We start from the raw sequence: 25159 nt of genomic DNA on the forward strand, positions 1-25159 counted from the left end.
TCTAAATTCTACAAGTCAAATAGACAAGAACAAAGACAAAAAATAAGATAGAGATAGAATGAGTTTTATCCAAAGATATTCTACGAATATATTCTATTCATAAGTTTATTCAAAACTCTACATATATTTAAAATATATTATAAACAATTGATAAGTGGTATTTCCAGAAAGGCGTAAAAGAAAAAAATTATTTTTTTTTATATTACGTAGAGAAATATTCATGCATTTCTTCAAATTGTAAAATTTTTCTGAAAATTATTCTTCAAATAAAAAATCTATTATTCTACTTATTACTTTTAACTTATCTTCAGATATAGAATAACTCTTTCATTAATCAATTCTTTTTTAATCAATAATAAAATCTATTTAATCGAGAATTAACCAAATTTTCCTATAATCAATATAGAATATACTCACAAAAAATTAAAAAATATATATAAAAATATACTCCAAAATATTGTAAATTGAAAATAAAAAATTTTTCTCTGAAAAATAGAAAATTAAAAAAAGTACATAAATATTCCAAAAATCTTAAGTAAATAAAGAAAATTCAAGAAGTTTAAGAAAGTTCTATTTGAACCGAGAATTGATTAATCTATCAATTTTCTTCCCGAATATTGCTGGAAAACCTGCACGATAAGCAATTTCGCAAGTGAATGTATAAACACCGGTTGCAGAGTAACATCTCGTATTTCCTTGGATATGGAAGCGTGCATACATCTTCGTAACGTATAGCAGTGTAAGTACGTAAATAACACAAGAACCTTTCACGAATAAATGAGGATAAGAAGATTTAATCAAGGATCCACAATAAGCAAGAGGACATGAAATTTTCAGAAAAGGCTTGCAATATCCAGATTTTACGGTTCGACGAATTTTCGACGAAATTCTACTAAATTATCCAACGTCTGGCCAACTACCAAAATGTGTCAAATGTATTGTGCTTGAAAAGAAAAAGAAGAAAGAAAGAAAGAAAGAAAGAAAAGAGAGAACGTAAAAACAGTGGGTAACCAGAAACACGGAAATTCACCTTTCCTAATTGCGTAACACGATGCTCTGGAAAAATGTTTCTACCGTGTGTGGTATTTTCAAAAGGCATACCGAAAAAGGATGGAGGAGAGTCGTGCAGCACAGAAATTCTGAATTTTTTGTTATATTTTGAGCCAGTAAAAATCAAAATTTTAAATATAAATAGAAATAAAATTAATAAAAGAAAATAAAATTATCTTTGTGAAATTGATGATTCGCAAAAATAATTCGTAGGAAACGAAAAATTATTACCCAATATTCAATTAACAAATTATTGAATCTACATTATTGTTAATGAAAAGTTATTTAATCGTTAAAAATATAAAATTTTTATTCGAACTTTTTACAAACGTTTCAATTTTCAAATTTAATACAATATATTCAATTCTGTATCAAAATTTATTAGATATTTTTCTGCGTCAAAATCAGAAATAAAAGCTGAATAAAATTATTAATTTATTTTCCTTTTTTTTCGTTATAAGAAAAATAAGAAAAATTTGTTTGCTATTTATTAGATTTTTTTTCAAAGAATAAAGCAAAGAAAAACTTTATATTTTACCAACAAATCTGTTATAGAACTTCATGAAACTTTAATTGAAACTAAACTTTGATAAAAACTAGTGATTGTAAAGAAATTTTCAATGATTGTAATAACTTTCGAGTACACACAAAATATTAATATATATATTTTGAATATACTTTATTTTAAAAATTAAAATAAACAGAAAAGTTGATATACATAAATATCGTTAAGGTTTTTTATTATATTTATTAAATTATAATTACTGAATTATTAAAATTTGCATTAAACAAAGAGAAGTGGAGAATGAAATATTTCTATTTCTCCACCTTCTAAAAATGTTTTATGAATAAAATTTTAACAATTGAAGATTATTTGAAAGTTATTATTTATTCAAAATTTTAACTAATTAATTTTTCAATCTATTAATACTTAACTTTACCTATGAATATATCAAGAATACATCTAAATTTCTCACGCAATTGTTCAATTGTATTGAAACAAAATACAAACATAAGAAGTAAATAAAAACAAGTTAAAAAATATCAATCTAAAACCACTTCTAAAATTATTTCTACTAACATTTTACATCTTAATAAATCTCATATACATAATACCAATACATAATAAAAAAAAACAATCATAACTACATAAATTGTTAACACGATTGGATTATAAAAGAAAAATAAAAAGAAGAAAAATCACGAAAGAAGGAAACGTTTATTGAACAATATCCCTGAATATTCGAGGTAACAAGAGACGAAGAAATTATTCTGGCTCGCGTTGCAATCCTCGTGCAACGCCAAAAATTCTTCGCCTAGATTTACGATCCGTGGATGAGGTCTACATCTTTGCCCATGTATCTTCCGCTAGGAAAAAAAAGCAAGAGTGGTCTCCGCGCGTTGTTGATGCGCGATATGGTAAATAATATATAGGCGGAGGGAAAAGGTGGATGTACCGTATCTATGCTCGTAAATGTTCTCTCTAAAAGCGCGCTGTCTGGTTATTACCGGCCGCCACCACTTCCGGTTGTAAACTACGAGCACCAACGATGGTAGTGTGCTCGGTTTTTCCACAGCGTTGCGCGTGTTGCCGGCAAATTTCCTCTTCTTCTTTTCCTGTAATCCTCCTTCTCCCTCTCCTCCACGACCCTCTGCAAGTGTCTCCAGGCGAAGCCTGAAAGGGCATCGATTCCCGGTCAACCGGCCAATGAATCATTGTGCATCGCGATTTGCACGCCTCGGCTCCTCTAGGTGGCTATTTTCCAACGATTTTTACTTTGAACGAGAGTGATTGATACGATTGATTAAACTGTAAATTTATATATATATTTTGTGTATATGTATTTTACATAAATAGGGTAATGATATTCTACGTGATTTAATAAGAGTTAAATTCTTGTTGTAAGATAATTTGATAGTTTTGTATTTAAATAGTCTCAAAGTAGAATTTGTTTAATATTGATTAGGTTGAAGTTGTTGAAATTTATATATTTTTTTATTGCTATTCAAAGAACGTAAGACATGGAAAAATTAGGATTCGAATAAAGTGTGATATCGTCTTTTATTTTATTATTATTTTATCATTGAGAATTGAAATTAAGTCTTTACTCGAATTTACACATTCGTTCTTCTAGCATAAAGCAAACAGTATCTTATCTAAAAAATATTAATTCATTTTATTTATATGATAATTAAATATTAGTATAAGTAAATTTAATCGCATTTTGTATAAAAATCCTAATTATAATATAGTATTATAGTATAGTATTGGAAATAGAATGATATAAAAATTCGAAATGACTGTTTATAAAACTTTATAAAAGCTACTAGATTTTCTACAATATTAAATTTAAATATAATGGAGTTTTGTTTACGTATGCATTCCATTTATATGAAATAATAATAGTAATAATATAATTTAGTTACAATCACATCATTTTCTTAAATAAATATTGTATCAAAACATGATACATTTCATTAAATTCTATGATTCCATACGTTTTTGATTTGATTTATAATTTACTACTTAATATTTATAAAAATTATTCAATTCTGAATTATTTAACAAATCTTTGAATGTACAATGCTTACAATTTCTTCATTTAATAATCGTTTTGAAATAATTCATCGAATAAAAAGATTATCTGAGAGGATATTCTTTAATCTTTTTCGAATAATTTCTTTATAATTTTAATATTCAATATATATAATTTATTTGCAAAAAATTTTTTTCTTTAATATATTTTATAATAATTGATAACAGAATTAATCTAATGAAAAATATATTTTTTATTAGAACCTTTAGAATATAAAGTTTTGAAGTTCTCTTATTACATTCTGAAAATATACTTATAACACAAAAATTGCAAAAAAATCCTTCACACTATTTTTATAATATTCTTTCGAAATTGACCGTATTATAAGAGGATTGTACTCATACATTATCTTTTAAACTTACAAATATATTATATTAAATTTTTATTTTTTCACAACTTACGTTTACAAAAAAAAAAAAAGAGAAAAATTTTTACACGAAGATAAAAAAAAATCACACGAAGATTAAACAATTATACCCGTACACGCCTCAGTTAATTCATTCTTTTCTGCTACTTCTTTTCACACGAGAAAAATTCTTTATTAAAATTCTACGGAAACCTCAAAATACGTTACAGTGTACACAAGAAAAAAGAAAAAAGAAACAAAAAAATTAACGTTTCTAAAAATATAAATACCCCTCGCCAACGAAAATTACGCTTGAAATTCTCGTCAAGTCTGAAACTTCATTTCCTCCCTGTTATTTACAAAGGAAATATATATATCCCGATTAACGAAATGGCTTTTCAATGAAAAATATAATACAGAATTATCGCTAACCCGAGTGCCACGAAGCTGTTAAAGTAATCCTCTTGAGGAAACTCTATCGATACTTGCCAGAAGAGGAAACTAAGGAGAGAGGATACCGTTGCTCATAAATATCATCCTCCTCCGGCGTCTTCGCGCATAAATCAAACGTTTTCCAACAGCCATTGTACGAACTGCATTAACAGTAACCGATACAATTCGGTTCAAAATACGATTGAAAGCATATACTTACCGCAACGCGAAGAATCACGTTCACGAGAAAAGGCGAACAAACCAACAAATAATTACTCATTTTTTTGTACAATTTTCGCGAAACGCCATTCCATTTGACACGTTTGAGAAATGGCTATCCTTTATTTGTCTCCATCTTTTTTTATCTCCCTCTTTTTCCAAGGTGTCCTCCACTCTCTCCCTCCTCCCCCCTTTCCTTTACACGGCTAGATAGACAGACAGAGCTCTCGCTCGCACCACAGAAGCAACGGTTAATATTCCATTCTGGAAACGGATGATACTCGCCACGATCCCGCGCGCACACGTTCCATTTATTTGCTTCTTTTCACAGACAGAGCATGGAGACATTAGCATCGACGATAAGTCAGGAATAGTCGTTTGTGCGCTGGTTATCGAACGCGATGAATAATGCCGGTGTAGATTACAGAGGGGGAAGGGGAAATATCGTTTCTTGAATCAAGGTAAGAAACCATTTTGAATCCAATCTTTTTAGATTTGTTTCGTCCATCTATTCAGAAGACGATGAGTTTTAGGTTTTAGAAATTTTATGAATATCGAAATTTCGTTGATAGTGTAGAATTTGAGTGGATAGATGAATTTGAAAGTCCAAGGATTGTTTTATATGTTTTATTTTTGCATTTCAATATGTCATTATGTCATTATGTTATTATGATTATGTATTACAATTATGTCATTACGTTATTATGTTATTATGATTTATAAAAATAAATAAGCAGCGACCTCAAATCGACACGAAAATTAGCATGAATAGCAAAACAATTTTTATTAATACATCGAAAAATATGAATTTATGACAACTACCTAATTCTTTCTCGTCTCAATAAGTGCCAATAAATATCATTATATCATTGGTATGTACAAAATTTTATCTTATCAGATAGAAATAGATCTCTGCTCGAAACTTTTTTCCCTATATGAAATCAATATTCAAAATGACTTTATGAAATTATCTCTACCTTATAAATTATCTTCTATAGAAACACACTCTTCGACATTTTATTTTTATCGATCTAGCTTGGAGAATAGTCTCGTTTTCGGTGCGAAAATCAGAAGAAAATCATCGATGCACAGAAAGCACCTGCGTTTTCATTTATATACTTTTTAGATGTTGGTCGATATTCCTAAAAATATCTCTGTCTCAGTCACGTAAAGGGCGAATATAAAACTCGAGGGAAACCGGAGAAGGAAGCATGATGGGATAAAATTTGCGGCGTCCCAGCTGCGCCTGACGACATTCGAACGAGTCGTATATTCGACTGATCGAATTGTATCTATCCGTTTACCTCGATATGAATACGAATTAAAAATTTGTGGGAAAATACAATTTTATTTTGAGGAAATCGACGTGTGTATATTTTTGAAAAATTGGTGAAACGTGTTAGAGAAGAGTCTTGTAGATATTTAGAATTATCGAATATGAGTAAAATAATTCTGTTAATACATTTTGGAGCTTAAAGATATATATATATATATATATATATATCTCGATCGATCTTAGATGCCATAGCAAAAATTGGTATAGGAAATTTTTAGTTGGAATTTATTTATTAATAACAATTTAAGTTTTTATTGTATTGTTATAATATTCATTCATTTTATATGCTGTACATTATATAGAAATATGTATATGTACTAGATTTTGGGGTAAATTTATTAATTTATGTTTTCGAGTGTGATGAATCAAAGATTGAAAATTAATAGCTGATTGCATCCAATTTTCATTCATTTTTAAAAATAAAAACGAATTGTAATATATATAATCATATATAATATAATATACAATTTCATCAGAAATAATCTTTTAAATTGATTCAGATTTGAGAATTTTTCAATGAAACTTGAGATGAGAATAAAATTTTGAAGTGGGAAGAAATAAACTGTGAGATTGAAGATTGATGTAAGATGGTATAAGATATAAGGGGTATGAGATAATTTTTCAATGGCTAGTAAATCATGAGATATATAGAGAAATTGATTGCAAGACATTTGTCTTCTACAATGATAAAAATAAATTGTTGATGTGGTTTAGTAGTAAAAAGATATTTCTATAATAAAATTGGAGCCGTAATAAAGTGACGGAGAATGAAGAATAAGAAAAATTATGGATAATTTTGAATATTTTATATTTTATACTAGCACTATATTTTTAAGAGTTTTCTCTTACTTAAAGTCAATTTTGAAAAGACCAATTTGCATTTTATTAATGATAATTATATTTTCTTTTAAATTATAAAGATAACGTTGTTAAAATGTTTACATTTTTAAGAAATTTCTTCGTTTATTTTATTATCTATTTACATTATCTAAGAAAATATTTTAATGTTAGAAATATCGTTTAATATTAATAAACATTCATATTCTTAAATGATAAAAATGCAAATATATTCTTCATAATCAAATAAAAATTATTTCGACTAAATAATAACATAATATTATTACATTAAAGAAATTACGCAAGAATAACATTTTGTTTAAAAAATGATTACATTATTACATATATATATTTAACTTATTATATATTCAGTAAATTTTAATCATTTTTTTCTTGAATTTACGATGTCTTTTTAAAAATATCGCTAGAAATAACAAACTTTTTTTAATTTATCATCCATATTACTCGATTAATTAAAATCCTATTACTTACTTATATATATATAATTCATAAAATAGCTTTATATTTTAAAAAATATTTGCTTTTTTATCAAATTTTTTATCAATCATCATTCATATAAAAATTGGAGAAATTGAACAGTATATAAAAAAACATGTTCTTTTCAATATTTTGGAAATCATTGTTAAAAAAAATTATTCAAATATAACATATATGTTTTTTAAACAAACTAAAAAAATACAATTTTATTTTTTAAATATCTATTTGTTCAAAATATATAATATTGAAAATTTCTTATTTTGTTCCATTATTTTGCAATGATAACTTTTACGTTATATATAATAATCGAAATTTTCGATATTTATTTAATTTTTGGTTGCAATAATCTTTTCATAATAAAATTAAAAATTTGAAATCGAATAATAATGTGAAAGATAAGAAATCTTTAATTTTATGTTAATGGAAAAAAAAGAGTAAACTAAAATATTCGAATATTAAAATAAATATCAAAAACAATAATGGTTTTGTTCTCAAATCTATTAATTACTCTTCATATTCTTTTATCATATGACATTAATTGCACATTTTAATAATTATTATAATTAAGAAATATATTTTAAAATTTCATTAATAATATAAATTAATATAATATATACATATGTATAATATACGTATATTATACATTTTAATATTCTTTGTATAATAAAACGATATGAAATATTATTAATAATTAGATTTCAGAATAAAATCATTTTATCCTATAATATTTTAATCTAATCAACTATCCGAATATTCCATTTCTTTATATAAAAATTATTATAAAGAATACATAAAACTTTTTGTAATATAAAAATATAAGATATAAATATATGAGATATAAAAATTAATTCATTATATCTCAGAATAAAAGAATATTCTTCTATCCTTATATATTATCCAAACTATTCCTTTTCTTAATATAAAATCATTCTATAATTATACATAAACAATATAATACTTTAAAACTTCATTTGTAACCACATTTAAAAATCCCATTTAAAATTAATTAAAAAAAAAGAAAGAAGAAACGAAAAGAAAATCACATCAATATCAGTATTCTTTAAGACACCTTATTTAAGTATCCTACAAGTATCAAACCTAGCCAATCAAAACTTCATCAACCATCTTACATATTTCAAAGCTTTCACATTTAAAATGCTACTTAGAACACAGTTTCATCGAGGGACATCGAAGAGTGACTTAATCGCAAGCCAAAGAAGAACCCGCCTCCTCCCTGTCTCTCTCCCTGTCTTTCTCTGTCATCCCCAAAATCTGAGAAGCGATTTCAGTAATATCAGGGCGAGGTGTACAGTGGAGGGTCTTTTGCGGTGAAGTTGGATGTAAAGGAGCCGAGGAAGGCAGACGGTTCTTAAAGATTCATCGTTCCTGCCATATTTAAGCTCGATCCAAACCGGAGAAGACCCTCGAGACAGCCTTGCCCGGTGGAAAACCGTCTTAGCAAATCCCTCTTTGGGACCCCATACGACTCGGCTCACAAAGCTCTTCCTTTGTCCGAGTTCTCAACTTCATAATTCACACTCACCCTATCCCTTACCCTTCGTTGTATCCTCCCCGGATCCGCCAGTCTCTCGCGAAATGGGAAGCTTCTGGGGTGAAAGAGTTTGAATAACAAGCGTTCAAGGCGCGAGAAGGGTGTGTGTGTATGTGTGTCGCGAGGATGAGTGCGGTTTCGGCCGCGATGAGACGGCCAAAATGCGTTTTCGAGAAATGCCTTTCGTCGAGCATCTTTCTCGTGAAGAATGTAGGGAATATTATTAGCATATCAGAATGTTGATCATTTTCTTCGTGTTGCTGCTGGAACAAGATAGTGTAACAGAATCTTTGTGGTAAGAGGATTCGATTGATTTCTATTCTGGAGAATTGGAGAAAATTTATCTTTCTTGTTTTGATACTATTCGGTTTTCATTGATGTTGGGATGAATTGTATTGGAATAATTATACAGAAAAATGTATTATTATGCATTATGCATTAAAAATAGAATCGTAATAAAATTGTGAAGAAAGAATTGTAATATTGTGACGAGTCATAACATTGTTTAAAAATAAAAATATAAAAAAATGTTTTACTTTTAAAGTGCAGAATTTTATAAATGATTTTTGTTGAAAATCGAAGTCTTATATTAAAAATTGCCATTCTGGATTTTCGATTTATTTCTGGAATTCACTTTCTGAAGATTCACTTACTTTCAATTTGTAATATAATTTTCGGTTGATTGACTTGTATAATATATATTTTATCGGATTTTTATTCTTCTTCTTTAACAAATATATTTGAAATAGTTTTAAATTTATTATTTGTCTAATTAATTATTTGAAAGAAAACAGCATAGACAAAATAAATTATCGGTAATTTGAAAATAATCTAGAAAAATCCATTTATAAGACATAATAAAATAATTCCAATTTAAGAAAATTTTGTTATTGATTAAATTTTGTTTTTTGTATGTGTAAATCGATTTTAAAAAATTCTATGCTGCGAAATTTCTCTCCAAGGCCATCTTATAGAGAATTATTTTAATAGAAGAATTTATCTCTTTTAATCATCTTAAAAGAAAATAGAAAAATTTGAAAATTTTTTTTCAATTTTTTAATTTTTAAATTTTTTAATTAAAATAACATTTAAGATATTAAACATTGATGATCAACAATTACTTTTGATAATTTTTTTAAGAAAATGGAATTTTTTTATAACAATTGATTATATAGAATTTAATAATATTAAACATTATCGTTGATTCTTAATACAAATAAACTACTCAAAATAGGTCAATTTCATTTTCTTTCAGAAATCAAATAAATAACTTTGATTTGATCAATTTAGTATTTTTGTATGGTGAAAAAAATGAGACCACCATATATCAAAATTTTTAACTTTTGTTTCATAATTTGATAATTAAATTGATATATGGAAATGGAAAATATATCAATATGATATATTTAAAAAGAAAATTTTTTAATAATTTTCTTGCATCACTAGTTTTGATGTAAAAATATAGTTTTTAAAAAAATATTTGTCCATATATTTTTATTAAATTTAAAAGATAAGAAATTTTCAAAATTATGAACGAAATTATTTATTTTTCTCTGTATTTTGTAAATCATTAATAAAGAAAAAAAAAAAATTCACACATATATTTTCTTTATTTAATTGCACAAATTTTCTTTTCAAAATCTATTTATCTAATAAGTATTAGTTTTAATGAAATATCATTTTTTGAAATATTTTAAACACATGCAATTTTATAAAAAAATTTCATACATTTATACACAATCAAAATAACTCTCTAAATCAATTTTTTCCCAATGATTATTGTTTCAAATTCAAAATAATTCGAAAGATTAACATTTTTTTATCGATATCTCTCAATGAAAATTCGATTAAAACACTTCTCTCGCAACATTTTTCCATCGAGACAAATAATATCGTTGCTCCATCGCAACCGTTTCCTTTTAATGCTCCGTTAATTTTCACGGTATAATTTTCCCCAATTTATACACTCAATGATTGCGCAAGCAATTCAGCAACAAGCGTGCTTAAGGAAATTCCAAGATAAAATACGGGCGCAATAAACAGAAGAAGATTGCACTCGAAATGGCATCGTTACACGATGCAGTGTGCTTTAAACAGAGACAAGAGCTTAACAACACTCGGTGGATGCAAAGAAACTTGCTCCGAGTCGAAGTTTCGAATTATTACACCGATACTTGAAATCCGTGGAATTTTCCGTTTAAAATTATTTTATAGAATTCTCGTCATTGCTTTAAAGTATCTTACCTCGAATATCTCGATTTCAATGCAAATTTATAGAGCATAATTCGGAATGTTAATATATTCGTGAAACACGTTCAAAGAGTGCATTCTAGAGGTTAAAAAATGAAAGATAAAAACTGGTTTGCAAAAGTGTTGTTTGAAGTTTATTTACGGAGTTACGAGCAATTCACGTTAGATGAAGCAAGATGGAAATAGAGTGACACAGCGACAAATATAGAATCGCCCCACTCTATATTAAAATAATACACGCTTCATCAACTGTAATTTTGATCTTACAATTGACTATATATAATTTTTTATTTTGAATAATATTAGATATAGATTTCTATTAAATCCAATTCTGAATACTGATTCGATCATTATTTTTGCAATTAATACTGTTATTATTATCAATTAACATTAAGATTGATAATAGTATGAGATCTTTCATTTTATCTAACATAAACTTTAATTGTTAATAATTTAATAACTCGATCAACATTTTTGTATACCAAATTCATATCAATACTCTGTATAATCTCGATACTTGTGTAATAATATTTTCGAAAGTTAAATCTATATTTTTATTTTAATTATATTCGAATATTTTCCACGAGCCATTTTATATACGAAAATTTCAAAATGTGCTTAAGACCGTAAGAAGAAAGTACGAATAATAGATTTGGAAAGCTTAATCGATGACACGGTACAGATTAAACGTGATGTATTCTAACTATTCCCAAAGGAGTACACGCAAAATCCTATCTTTCCCTTTCAGTTTGCGCGCGACCGCGTAACGTATATTCAAGTTATTTGCATTCACACAAAGTAGCTTTATACACACGATTTTCCAAGTTGATTTTCCTATTTGTGTTCGAGAGATAGTGTAAATCAATGTTCTAATATGAATCAAAAAAAAAAAAAAGAAAGAAAAAGAAAAGTAGCCATCTCTGGCATTCTTGTGTAAAGAGGAAAAAACAAAATATTATTAAAAAGAAAAAAAAAAAGAATTTAAAATATACTGATAATAAAATATATAAATGATTATATATTTTAATGTAAATATGCAATAGAATATAATTCAAATATGAGGAAAATTTTATTTGAAATTATATATTTTTTATTATTTCAAAAGATTATTTTAAATAATTTTTAACAAAATAAAATAATATCTCGAATAATCTCATTCGAAACGGGTCTATGTTTGATTTAAATAAATTTTAAATATCGAAACTGAAATGCAACTTTAATCTACTTCTAATATTCACGAAATATTTGAAAGAATATTATATTCGAAGGAAAATTAAACGAAATATTATGTTTAATTTAAACATTGTTTCATATTTAATAATTTAATCATCCATGAATTTTATTCGAGTTTTTTATTAACTCAAGTTAATTTTAATAGAAATAACTTCATTATAAAAATCTGGTATTATAAAAATATCCAACATATTTTTACACATTTAGAGAATATGCTTAGTTTTTGTTAAAACAAAAAATGTTAAAATGGAAAAGAGATTACTAGATTTTCTTTTCACTGCACTCCCCTATTTTATTCTTTTATCAAATAGCAATGTCATAATTTTTTACTTTAATTTGTACATCTTACACAGATTATATTATTTTTCGATTGATTTAGTTATAATTCTAAGATCGATTTTTACAGTATAATTCAAAATGTATATTTTTAAAAATATTAAATACAAATCTTATTAATTATTACTAACCTATAATTATTATTAATCACTATTTTTGATAAAAATAAAAATATAAAATAAACCTTGTATTCAATATATATATATATATAAAATAAATCATACATTAAGTTTTAAAATTCAATTATAGCCAATTATAACAACATCTACATAATTATAAAAATATACCTTAAATGATTTAAAAAATTTATCGCGAATAAATATTTCATACGAAACGAGATTATAAATTAAAAATCTAAAGATTAAATATACATAATTTAATTTAATTTTACTTAATTTAATTTCATTAACTTAATTTAATTTTACCTGATTATAACTTCAATGCCACCAATCTTCTATCCAAAATATTTCATTCCACAAAAAGATCAACAGTCAAATTGTCTTCTAGAAACTTGTCTAGAAACTTAAAAATTAAAAACCCAGATTAGAAAACTCTGATTCCTAAATTATCAAATTCTCCACTCAAACAAAACTCCGTTACAAATAACCCCAAACGTTCAACCGTCACAACATTTTCCACCCCATAACAATCAAAAGAGTGCGCGCGTTATTTACTCGAACGATAAAAAAAAAAAGAAAAAAGAAAAACACGCGTTTACACGTTTCAAGGATCGACCTTTATCCGTTGTCAGACTGCTGCGGTACTCGTATGTTTCCAGCCAATACGCTCGCCCGTATCCGAAATACAAACGAGGGGCGCGTAACCTCTCCCTCTCTCCCTTCCCTCCCTCCCCGATCGGCGTGGCCACCGTAATCCTCCCTCCCTCCTGGTTTAAAATAAACAAACGTTCACGAGCCAACGGGCCGAAAATTCCAGCGTCAGGAACAGCGGCCGGTGACGTTTATCCCGGAAGAAAATGGATCCTCGAACCGGATTTCCGCGACAGAGTCCGTACAACCATTTCGCCACGGAAGGAACCGCCAAGTCGAGGGAGAGAGAGAGGGAAAGGGAGAGAGGGGTCGATGTTATCGACAGCCTGTCCTCGACCATCTCCTTCCTCGATACAATCTAGACCGGACGTTCGCTCTGAAAACCCGATACCTGGGGGTGATCCGCCCTTCCATCGAATCGAACATCCATAACCGCGTGCAGATCATGCAGGCTATTTGTCGTTTTTGATGGAAGATGGAGTTTCCTGATTATTCTTTTCTCTTTCTCTTTCTGGTATACTCAGTTGATGTGATTGTTATTAATTTTTGGTGTGAGTGTAATTTTTATTTCGAATATTTGGTAAGAAGAAAGTAAGAATTAATATTTTAATTCTACGTATATATTTCGAAATGGTTTGAAAATAGATCGTGCATCAAAATAAAAATTCGTTGTCGTGACAAATGATTCGATATCAACAGCCATGATTGTTGCCGAGATTTTTGTGAATGGATTCAGCTGTATGAAAAGATCAATTTCTTTGTACAAATATATTCTTAAAAAGAATAATGACAATAAAAGTTGCTAAAAAAAAATAAAAATTGGTGATTAAACTGCGATATATCAATGTATCGATTATGGTAAAAAATTTTACTCGTATGCTATTATATCATGAAATATACACGAGAATACATTAATTTAAATTAAATAAAATTTGTAAAATTTACTATGAATCATTTTTCAATCTAACTAACACACTTTTTCCATCATTCCAATATCATTTCTCAATATCCATTGAGACAAACTATCTCAAAGTATCGAAATAAATAAATAAATATAAATCGTGCGTAATTTAATTCATTAATTCAAATTTTAATTCTCCAAACTTTCTTAAAATAATATTACACAAATACCAATTTTAAACTTATTTTTGTCCATCTATTATTATATTATTATATTTACACGTAAAAATAGCGATGCATCGAGTACATGTTCCAAACGACAAACAAAATTTTATCATCGAGGTAGGTCGCATTTCGACGATTCGGCGAATGCAACCGACAGACACATAAAACTCCGGAATTTGTGGCTCGCTGGGAAGAACGAGAGGCGAACAAAGCCGGAAGAGGAGAGAATCCGTCGGAAAACAACCCCTTGGTGCAGCGTAAAACCAGCCACGCCGATCCATTAAGGTCCGTGGAAGATAGGGCGAGATACAAAAGATTGCTCGTAGGAAAGGATTTAACCTTCTCCCGTGAGGATCTTTGCGCTGCTATTCGGTTCGTCTTCTCCTTCTTTTCCCTATCCTTTCACTTATCTTGGAATTGCAAAAGAGAGGAGGATTTGAGTACAATTTGTATGGATTTGTGAAATAAAAGCGAAGCATAAATTGTGTGTGTGTGTGTGTGTGCGTGTGTGTGTGTGTGTGAGATATCGTAATAGGTATTTGATATTGTGTCGAAAGTGTAAAAGTGCAAGAAGATTACGATTGGATTACAATTTGTGAAACGAGGAATAAATTATACTGATATCGTAATGGGTATTTGATATTATCGAAAAATTGCAAAAAGATCACGATTGGACTATAATTTGTATCTATGAAATAAAAATGAAGGATAAATTATGGTGATATTGTGATGAGTATTTAGTAATTTATAATTGTGATCGATTTTTTTGTGACTAATTAAATTTACCTTTTTGATCGAATGAATCGAGTATTACATGTTTATTCATTTAAAATTCTAAGTTTTAGAAGTTTAGGGATTTTAAAATTATCAAATTTCTGACTTCTGGAATTTTTAAGTTTTTTGGGTTCGAATCTTTTAAATTCGTAAAGATTTTTAAATTTTATTAGAATCTTTCAATTGTTTAAATCTATATATTTAAAATTTCAAATCTCTTTGAAATTTTCAAATTTTTAATCAAATAAAATAAAATTAGTTCAAATGAATTATTAAAAATTGATCGATTAATTTTTTGAGATATTTTTTATTAATTACAAAGTTAAAACTTTGTTTTAAAAACCAAGTAATTATTCTGAATGAATTTGAAAACTTTGTTTTCTGTATAGCTCAATTAATGATATATTCACCATATTTTAACTCAGATACTGATAAAAATAAAAATTCTATTATGCAAAATTTTCGTTGTAATTTGTATCAGAATTCAAAAATTTTAGAAATACTCGTCAGAAAATTTACAACAAACAATAAAATTTATGCTTTTCAAATTTCCGAAAAATTATATGAAAATAATTCGCTGGAAATGATGTAATTTACAATAAAACATTCATGATTTTCTATCATATATCATATAAGAGATAAAAACATAAAAAATTCTATGTATATTTAGTAAAAATTTAAAAATTTTCCTAATCCTCTATAATCAATTTAAACTACATATTTGTTTTTCTCTTATATTCTTTTAAGATTTATATTTTTTTATTAAATTAAATTTAAATCAAATATATTTTATCTTTTTCAAAAAAGAAAAACAGATAGAAATAAAAATTGTATAGAAAGTCAATAATTTGTATTCGAAAATAATTATATTTAATGATAATGTAATAATAATAAAATTATAAATAAAAAATTTAGACATTGAACTTTTTACTTATATGAAAAAATTAATAAATCACATTCTAACATTCATTTATTAATTTTAACATATTAAAATACTTTTTGCCAATAATAATATATAAACATACTTCGAACAAAATAAATGAAATTCATATCACTTTATCAAAATAACCTTCCCTTAAATTGAACGCCTAAAATGAAAACCTTTCAAAACCTTAAATAATTCCATAGATGAATTATGAAAATTATTATATTATTCCTTCAATGAACACCTGATTCAGTAATCGTTCGACATTCCACAAAGATTGAAACAAAACAAACAAACTCTTCGTGTTACTTAAAAAGTAACGATTAACACGTGAAATCGAGAAATTTTTACGAGAGAAACGTCGGCGCGATTCCAAATCGAAAGTTTCGAGGAAAGTTGCTCCGAATCGAAGAGCTTTAACATTATCGTTTATTTTTCCACTTAAAGGGCGTGAGGGTATTAATTTTCATACTCGCGCGTTAACGAGTGGAATGTATTAATTAGTTCTCTTTATAAATCGTTCTTCATCCCCTGTGTTCCGCTAATTAATCCACGAGGGAAGTTCCAGATGTATTCGCGATGCAAAGATCATGACCTAATTGATCGGATTGTTCAATTAAGACACGGTCACCGAGCAAACAAGAACTGGGCGGCCCTTCAAACGTTTATGCAAATTCGGCGGGGTCTGTGAAAAAATAGCAAAGTCGCGGAAAATGCGCCCATTAACCAACTAATCCAGACGATGGAACGTTCTCTTGTGGTTTTTCTTTTTTTGCTTTTCTTCTTTTGTTTTCTTTTTTTTCTTCTTTCTATTCAACCTTGCGTTTTTTTATCCAATCCACGTTCTCGAGGATTAATTGAAATCGCTCGCATAGTTGGATTGAAAAATGGACGGAGAACATGAAGAGTTCATTGGAAGATTGTAAGTGAATTTTATACGATTTATGAATATTCAGAAACTAATAAAATTAAATAATTATATTGCGAATTTTACGATTATTCTAATTATCTATTATAAGTTACGTTTCAGTTTTGTAAATTTTCGAGCTATCAAATTTTAAAACTTTCGAATTTTTAAATTAAATTTGAATTTTCGAAATTTTGAAAATTTTGAAAATTTTCATTTTTCTAGTTTTTTCTAATTTTAAAGTTTAGAAATAAAGTTTTCAATTTTATTAAAATTTCCACAATTTCTGCAATTTTTAAACCTGTTAAAATTTTATCATTTTAAATCTCTCAAATTTTTCTCAAATTCTTCAAATTTTTTCGAACTTACAAATTTATAAATCCTATTATTTATGAAATCTCTTCCAACCAAATTTATATTTTTACTTTCCACAGATTAATTCAATCTTTGCGTTCGATAAAAAACATTCTTTTAGCCTCGAGAGAGTTAACATATTAAGCGTGCATTGCTGAACAACAATGGATAACAAGAAAAAATCTTCTGCAAAACTCGCGATTCTATTCCCTATATATCGAATGTAAACAAAAGCGATTGTTCTATCGTAAAATCCTATGTCCCGATTCTCTATCCGATTTTTATTCGTTTGATTTTTCCTGTACGCAAAAACACACGAAAAGCTTGTAGCAAAAGGCCAGTTCTATTATTGATCAGTTTTGAGTTACAACATGTAACATAAAATATAACGTAAAAATATATTTTGCATCGTTTGATGAAAATTTTACAAATTTGATTTATTACAAATTTCAAAGCTTTCCTCATTATTTTATAAGATACCACTTTAGAATCATGTCATTCTTTTGTATCTAAAAATATATATATATTTTTTTCATTTTAAATTAAATAATAAATAATGATAATTCGATAAATTGTGTTATTGTATTTATTATCGGAGTAATTATCTTCTTTTTTGAAATTTTGGTGCAAAATAAGAAAGATTGAGGACAAGGAAATTGTCAAAAATCGAAAGAAAGATTTATCGATTTAAAAATTTCTTTTTTTCAAATTTTCTGAAGATTTTAAAGGCAATACATCTCCATCATGATTGAAAGCCTATTAAAAAGTGCAATACATAAGAGCAATAAATTATACATGCAATTGTTATTATGTATAATAAAACTTTTCTAACTTTTTAATGAAACATAATTTTATAACTCATTTTTCTCAATAATATTATCTTATATTACTATCCAAATTTCTACTAGTCCAATTTTATCTTTATTCAGAAAAAGTAAAGAAATCAAAAATTCTATAAGATCCGTGATATTTATATTTATATTTATACAACATATGAAAATCTTTTTTATTCGATTTTTCTATTTATTACTATTATATTTCGAGTCAGAATACAAAACGAGAACAACAAATAATAAAATAAATATCTCATATTTGTATCCTCTCATTTGAGACAATGACAAGTTTCATAATTTTAACATTAATTTTTCCAAAGTTTCTAAAAATGGCTCTGCACTTTCAAAGTCTTCACATCGACCAACTACAATCTCCCACCCTTCCAACCGATTCATTGAAATGGAGTTCGAAGGAGTGGAAAGTGCGGGAAAGCATGAAAGAAGAAGGAAAGAAGGGCAAACGAAAAAAAAAAGAAAAAGAAAAAAGAAAATGGTGAAAGAAAGAGCATGAAAAGAACATTCTTAGCCAACATTCTGCTGATCGGTATAGCTTGCAAGCAGAGTACCGAGATTTTCGAAGGAACAGAGAGTAATGGTCTGTAATACCGTTCCCCTGTCTATACATTATCGACTACGAAATTGAAATCATCCATTTCTCTTTTGTGCGGAAAGGAAATTGCTTCCAACATTGGCAACGAAACGCAGAGTGTAATTTATGCACTGCGAAATTTCGTTTCGTTTTCTTCGAAAGAAGCATAATTTAAGAGTGCACAACGTAAAATATCTTAATGTGTTGTTAATTAGTGTTAATTAATAATCATCGGTTAATTTCTCATTGAGTTTTAATTAAATACATGAACCAATTAAAATTAAATTAATTATAAATAAATTATTGAAAAACTGTCGATACTTTAAACAGTTATATTTGTAAAAAAAAGAATCGTATAATGATCGACATAAAGAATGAAATTTGTATTCTATATGCATAGTCATGGATGGATTTTCTTGAATGATGTTTTTATATCATGTAAAACATAAAAAACTAAAGATATTTTTCTTCTCAAGAATTTGAAAAATTCAATCAATTGCAGAGATACTAAAAAATTTTTTTTGTGGTTGAACTATAAACTGAAAGAATAAAGTTTCTCCTTTATCCCGATGATCTATAAAAATCTACGATACGATTTTTTTTTCGTTAAATTATTGGACTTTGAACACAGTCGAAAACAATGAAAATTTCCAAATTTTTATTGTCCAGTTCTAATAATAACAATTGATAATTATTCCAATAATTATTCCAATTTCTATTTTTCTGTTTTAAAAGAAATATCTATCTTGTTGCTAATATTTTTTTGTCAATTACATCATTCCTAAATTTTATGAAAATCAATTTACATTCACGAATGGACTTCATTAACTGTAATTTTTAAAATTGTATAAAAAAGTATTTTTTATTTTTCGTAAACTCAAACAACAATAGCTGTTCATTTAATTTTAAAAGAATTTTATTTTATATTTTCCATTCTCTCTTTCACCTTCTTTTTACAAATGTCCTGTATATTAAAAATCACAAATGATTTCATATTTTAATTCTAAACATTGAAAAATTATACGATAAAAATCGTCAAGAAAATCTTCAAAATTTAATAAAAATTTTAAGAACTTTTAAAATAAAGATATAACCATTGATATTTTCAAAAAGATTTATCAGTTTAAAATAAAATAACTATATATATTTCAAACAAAATTCTGAAACGAAAAAAAAAAAGAAGAAATGAAACTATAAATCGAGATCAGATCAGGATTCTTTCTTCATCTTTGATCGCTCGAAAATACGAATCATTCGTAGACACGTGACGTAGATCGAAGACACATTTCGTAAAATCTCTTCGATCCGAGGGATGGACTTTTTTTAGGAATAAAAATAAAAATAAAAAAAAGAAAGAAGAAGAAAAACATCATCTTTACGGGTCCATATATCTTTCTTTGTCGAAAAAAGATGCCATGAATTCGACATCCATAAAGGAAACCGATGAGGAAAACGTAATGGCGCTCTGCACCCTCGTTCTATTTTGCTCGTAAAACACGAGTGAAACACGGTTTGCTTACGGATCGCGGTAAAAAGCCGCGTAAGCTTAGCCGAAACGTCTTTAAAGAAGCCTATAGGGTGGCTCAAAACGTGCCACGGCTGGTAAAAGTCCATTGTGATCCGTGAAACGAGTGGCAACGTCCGAAAGATGCAATTTAACAATCCTCGTGAGCGTTCCACGAAGTATTTTCCCTCTTTACGACGCCTTTAAGGGGAATTCTAATGCCGACTCTCGAGCTGTTTTATGGAGCCACGATTATCCTCGATTATGCTGGTATATAGTTGAAATCTTAAACGATAATAATTTGGAAATTTGAAAATTTTCAGAATGGAGATGGTCAAGATGATATTGAAGTAATTTTAAATACAGAATTTTGTAATGGAGAGAAAGGAATTTCAAGTAATAATGTTTTGTACATCTTGGAATGGAAATCATTAGAGATGTAATGAAATTGAAAAATTTAATATTTTGCAAATCTTGGAACAAAGGATATTAGAGTCTCGATGAAAATGGAAAATTTAGCAATTTTTAGGATAGAGGTAAGGAAGATGGAATGATTATAAATGCAGAATTTTGTAATGGAGAAAAAAATTTTTCATAATAGTGTAAAATGGATGGAGAATATTAGATATGCAATGAAACTGAAATATTTGGAAATTTTCAGGATGGAGATGATCAAAGTTTTTTCTAATAGAGAGAAAGAAATTTAATTTAGTTTTCGTGTTTTGTAAATCTCAGAGACTTAATGAAAGTGGAATATTTGGAAATTTTCGGGGTGAAGATAATTTGAATGAATTAATTTTCAAGACAGAGTTTTGAAATGAAGGGAAATGAATTTCAGAGTAGAGTTTTGTAAATCTTGGAAAAGATATTGGAAAAAAAATGATGAAGAGAAAAATGGAGAGATATGTGATGTAATAAAATGAATTTTAAAAACAATTAAATTATAATTATATTTTAAGGAACAGAATTTGATTAAGTTGTGAGAATTGTGAAATTCTTAATCAAATGTAATGATATTAATCAAATGTAAAATGTAAAATAAAATCTTTGTTATATATCTTTGGACATTATATTTCAATATTAAAATATTTATATCATTTTATTTATTTATAATGACAATATATATAATAAATTATATTTCACTGCATAATATTTTCAACAAATATTTTCATTATATTTAAAAAGATTAGAGCAATCATCTGCGTAATAAATGAAATCTTAAATTTAATTTTAAAATATAATTATTTATATTTAGCAATTACTTCATGTTTGTTTTTTAATTTTTAAAAAATTAATTGGTTATATATATCAATGAATCAACATAAAAGAATTTCTACCAATAAAAATTCTTTTTTAATTTATGTATTTATTTAATTCATCTTAACTTTCACTTTTATTCTATATTTGAGAAAAAAAATTAAAACACAATCCCTTTTAATTGAATCCCCATTTAAAAAATTCAAAAAATCGTTTTATCCTAAAAAAACATTAAAAAAGGAAAGAAAAGAAAAAAAATGAGCACTTTGTGTTTCGAAAATACCTAATTTTAAGAGCTTCGTTTTCCCTCTTCCAAGCTTCAATGATCCGAAAAATCAAGTTATCATACACCTTTGTAAAAAATATTTTAATATCCAATATCCTATCCATACGAAAGAAGTTTACCAACCCTTGCACAAACTATATAATTCTTAGATCACTTTCAAACAACTTTCCTCATCCCTGCAACAATTTTCATCCACCGTTTACACGTTCACTTTCGCGAAACGTTGTGTTTTCACGGATACTCGAGTACAACCTCATTACGTTACTCGGTCGATCGAGCTTTTGGAAAGAGAAGTCCTAAACAGATTGTCCAATTCAGCGAAAAATTAGAGGCCGGCCACATCGTCGTTGCCGGGCAATATGCTCTCGTTTCGAAGCCATTAACTTTTTCCTCGTAACCACGGATTCCCTGTACGTGTGTAACGGGAGGGGTGTGTCACACGCGCGTGACACACTTGCGAGCACCAGCACCCCACCGTCTATTATTTCGTAATCCAACGTGAAAGTCGGCCTCTAAACCGAACCGAAAAGTGGTGAGAAAACTGTGCATCGAGTGTCGTCCCCCTTTCGTCGATGAAATTTTAATCCAATTAGAGCTCATCGTCGTTTTCCACTCTCGTTCCTCCTCTCAAGCTATCCGCCACCCTCTTTTGATCCCACTCAACCTTTCCCCCTCTAGGTATGTATGTACAGGGTGTCTCACCTGATTTTCAAGTATTTTTATTCGTGGTATTATTATTATTCAAATTAATGTTTCAGACGAAAGTTGACAGTCGATATTGTTAAAGAATAAATTAAATAAATGTAATCTTCGTAAATGAAAATACGAAGATTAATTTTTTTTTTAACAGAAATATTAATCATCTGCTTAAAAATAATTATTGTTACGAGAGAATTTTGTAAAATTTTGTTTATTCAAAATCCTTATCTTTCACGCAATATATGTTACAAAATTCAAATTGAAATGTGTGGTAAAGTAATCATAAGTTATATGAGTTATTAATTTTTCATAGAGAATCTTGAACAGCATTGACCGATGTTGATAAAAGATATGTATAATTCTATTCAAGGAAACAAAGTTGATATAACTTTTCCACTCCCGAAAATAATAATGTTAGAATCATTCTTTGACATCTTTCAACTATTATATTAAACATTTCATCGAGAAAATCAAAATGGGACACCTTGTACATCTTTCTTTCAACATGATCACCTCTTTTAAAAGGTAAAATCAATAAGCGTGGATTTGACGAGCACTTAAGATGTCCAAAGATAATGACGCAACCGCCGCATGAATAATAGCAATTCTTTTTTAAATCTAGCCAAATTTGCGAGGCAAAAATGGAGAGGCTAATCGATAGACCAAGTATATCCTCGAAGGATTTTTCTCTCTCGTAGTCTGCTCTTCTTGAGAGATCCGGTTTGGAAGTAACGAGTATCGTGAATATATTTGCACTTTATCGAGAAGTTGAGGAACAAGAGGGTGAAAAATGGTTTTGTATTATAAAACATGTTATCCACTTCAGATGATTCGTAAAGTGATATAAATATCAAATTCGTGAGAATGTTAAATTTGATTGATCTAAAGTGAAAAGGAAATGTTAATTTTCTTATATATCCTTTATATAATAAGTTATAAGGATATGGGAAATATTATTTATAGGATTTATACATTTTTTTAAAAAGATAAAATCTTCAAGATATTCGAAATTTTTGAGTAAGAAAAATTTAATATATACAAATTTTATATGTATAAAGTGTACATTTTATCAATTGTAAAAATTGAAAAAAAAAAATTTTCACAAATATCACTTTCTTTCATTTCTAAGAATTTTTAAGTAACAAATCTAAAATTTCTTATATATTAAATTGTATATATATAAAATTTAAAAAATTATTTAAATGATGATACATATGTTATTCTATAACCTAAAAAACATTTTTTAAGAAATATCTATACATATTTTATTTCCTTACTCTTAATAAAAATATTTTTTTCGAGTATAAATATAAAGTACTTCTAATTTAAAAATTAAATATCTAATTTTATTTGAAAAAAAGCAATAATTAAATTAATACTGTTATTTTATAATAAAAAAATAGCTTTGTTCAAACTGGTCGATGACGAGTGCAAAATCAATGAATAAAAAAATTCACATAAAACAAACGACCATTCCATCGAGATGAATAGCATATCCTCGATACATCATTAAACGGCGCCAATTAAGAATTGAAACATCTTTGTGTTCGATCAAAAATACGCGAAACCGACCATCTCTATTGTCCATTTTCTGTCGATATTCCAGAACAAAGTGGCCGAAAAGTCTCGAATGATTGCCTGGCGGCCGGAAAGGTTCACAGTAAATAATTCAGCCATGAGACAATGCAGCGTATCGATCGAACCGCAATCACGAAACTCTTCGTTATGACGTGTGTGATGATAGATTTGGTGTTTTTGTTTCGAAATGTAATGATCTGATCGAACGAGGAAGAAAAATGGTCGCGAAGAATTAAAGGAAGAGTCAAGAAAATATTGAAAACATAATTGTTATTAAAATATTATGTTAATAATATATTTTATCAAGTTTTTAGAGAAAATAATATTTTTTTTTTCATTATAATGTTCTTAATATTTATTGTTATAAATATAATATAACACATTTTATTATAGATTTTGAAAAGTTCGAAAAATAAATATTATTTTCCAATATGTGAATCCAATCGTCTTCTAAATTAAAATATTTTTTAATATTTATAAAAGTGATTAATAATATTAATAAATAAATTAATAAAATGATTTTATAGAACGTGAATTAATATATTTCTTGGATGGGCCATATTAAATAGATATATCGAATATAATATTAATAATTTTAATCTCTTATATGAAATACAAATTTTATATAATCTTCATTTTGAATTATATAAAATGATATAAAATATCAATTATCTTTCAATTCACAGCGATTTAACATTTTTCATATTAAGTATTTCTATCTTATTTTTTGCAAATTGAAAAATTACATATTATATATACATATTTAAAAAAATATATATATATAAAATATAAAATTAATATTTATATTTGTAAATAATTTTTAATTAATATTTTTTATATTTTTTCAAATAAAACAAAAATACAACAGAACC

General features: G+C 27.2%; 1 protein-coding gene and 1 long non-coding RNA gene across 3 annotated transcripts in view; both read right to left on the reverse strand.

The window, feature by feature from the left end:
- Positions 1-25159, reverse strand: part of LOC108004397 (inactive rhomboid protein 1) — a 383917-nt gene that overhangs the window by 157401 nt on the left and 201357 nt on the right. The gene's annotated exons all lie outside the window — the stretch shown is intronic.
- LOC133667327 (uncharacterized) overlaps positions 1-25159 on the reverse strand; it is a 57407-nt gene that overhangs the window by 16854 nt on the left and 15394 nt on the right. The window lies entirely within an intron of this gene.

The sequence above is a fragment of the Apis cerana genome, linkage group LG14 (genome assembly GCF_029169275.1).
Source record: "Apis cerana isolate GH-2021 linkage group LG14, AcerK_1.0, whole genome shotgun sequence".
NCBI lineage: Eukaryota > Metazoa > Arthropoda > Insecta > Hymenoptera > Apidae > Apis > Apis cerana.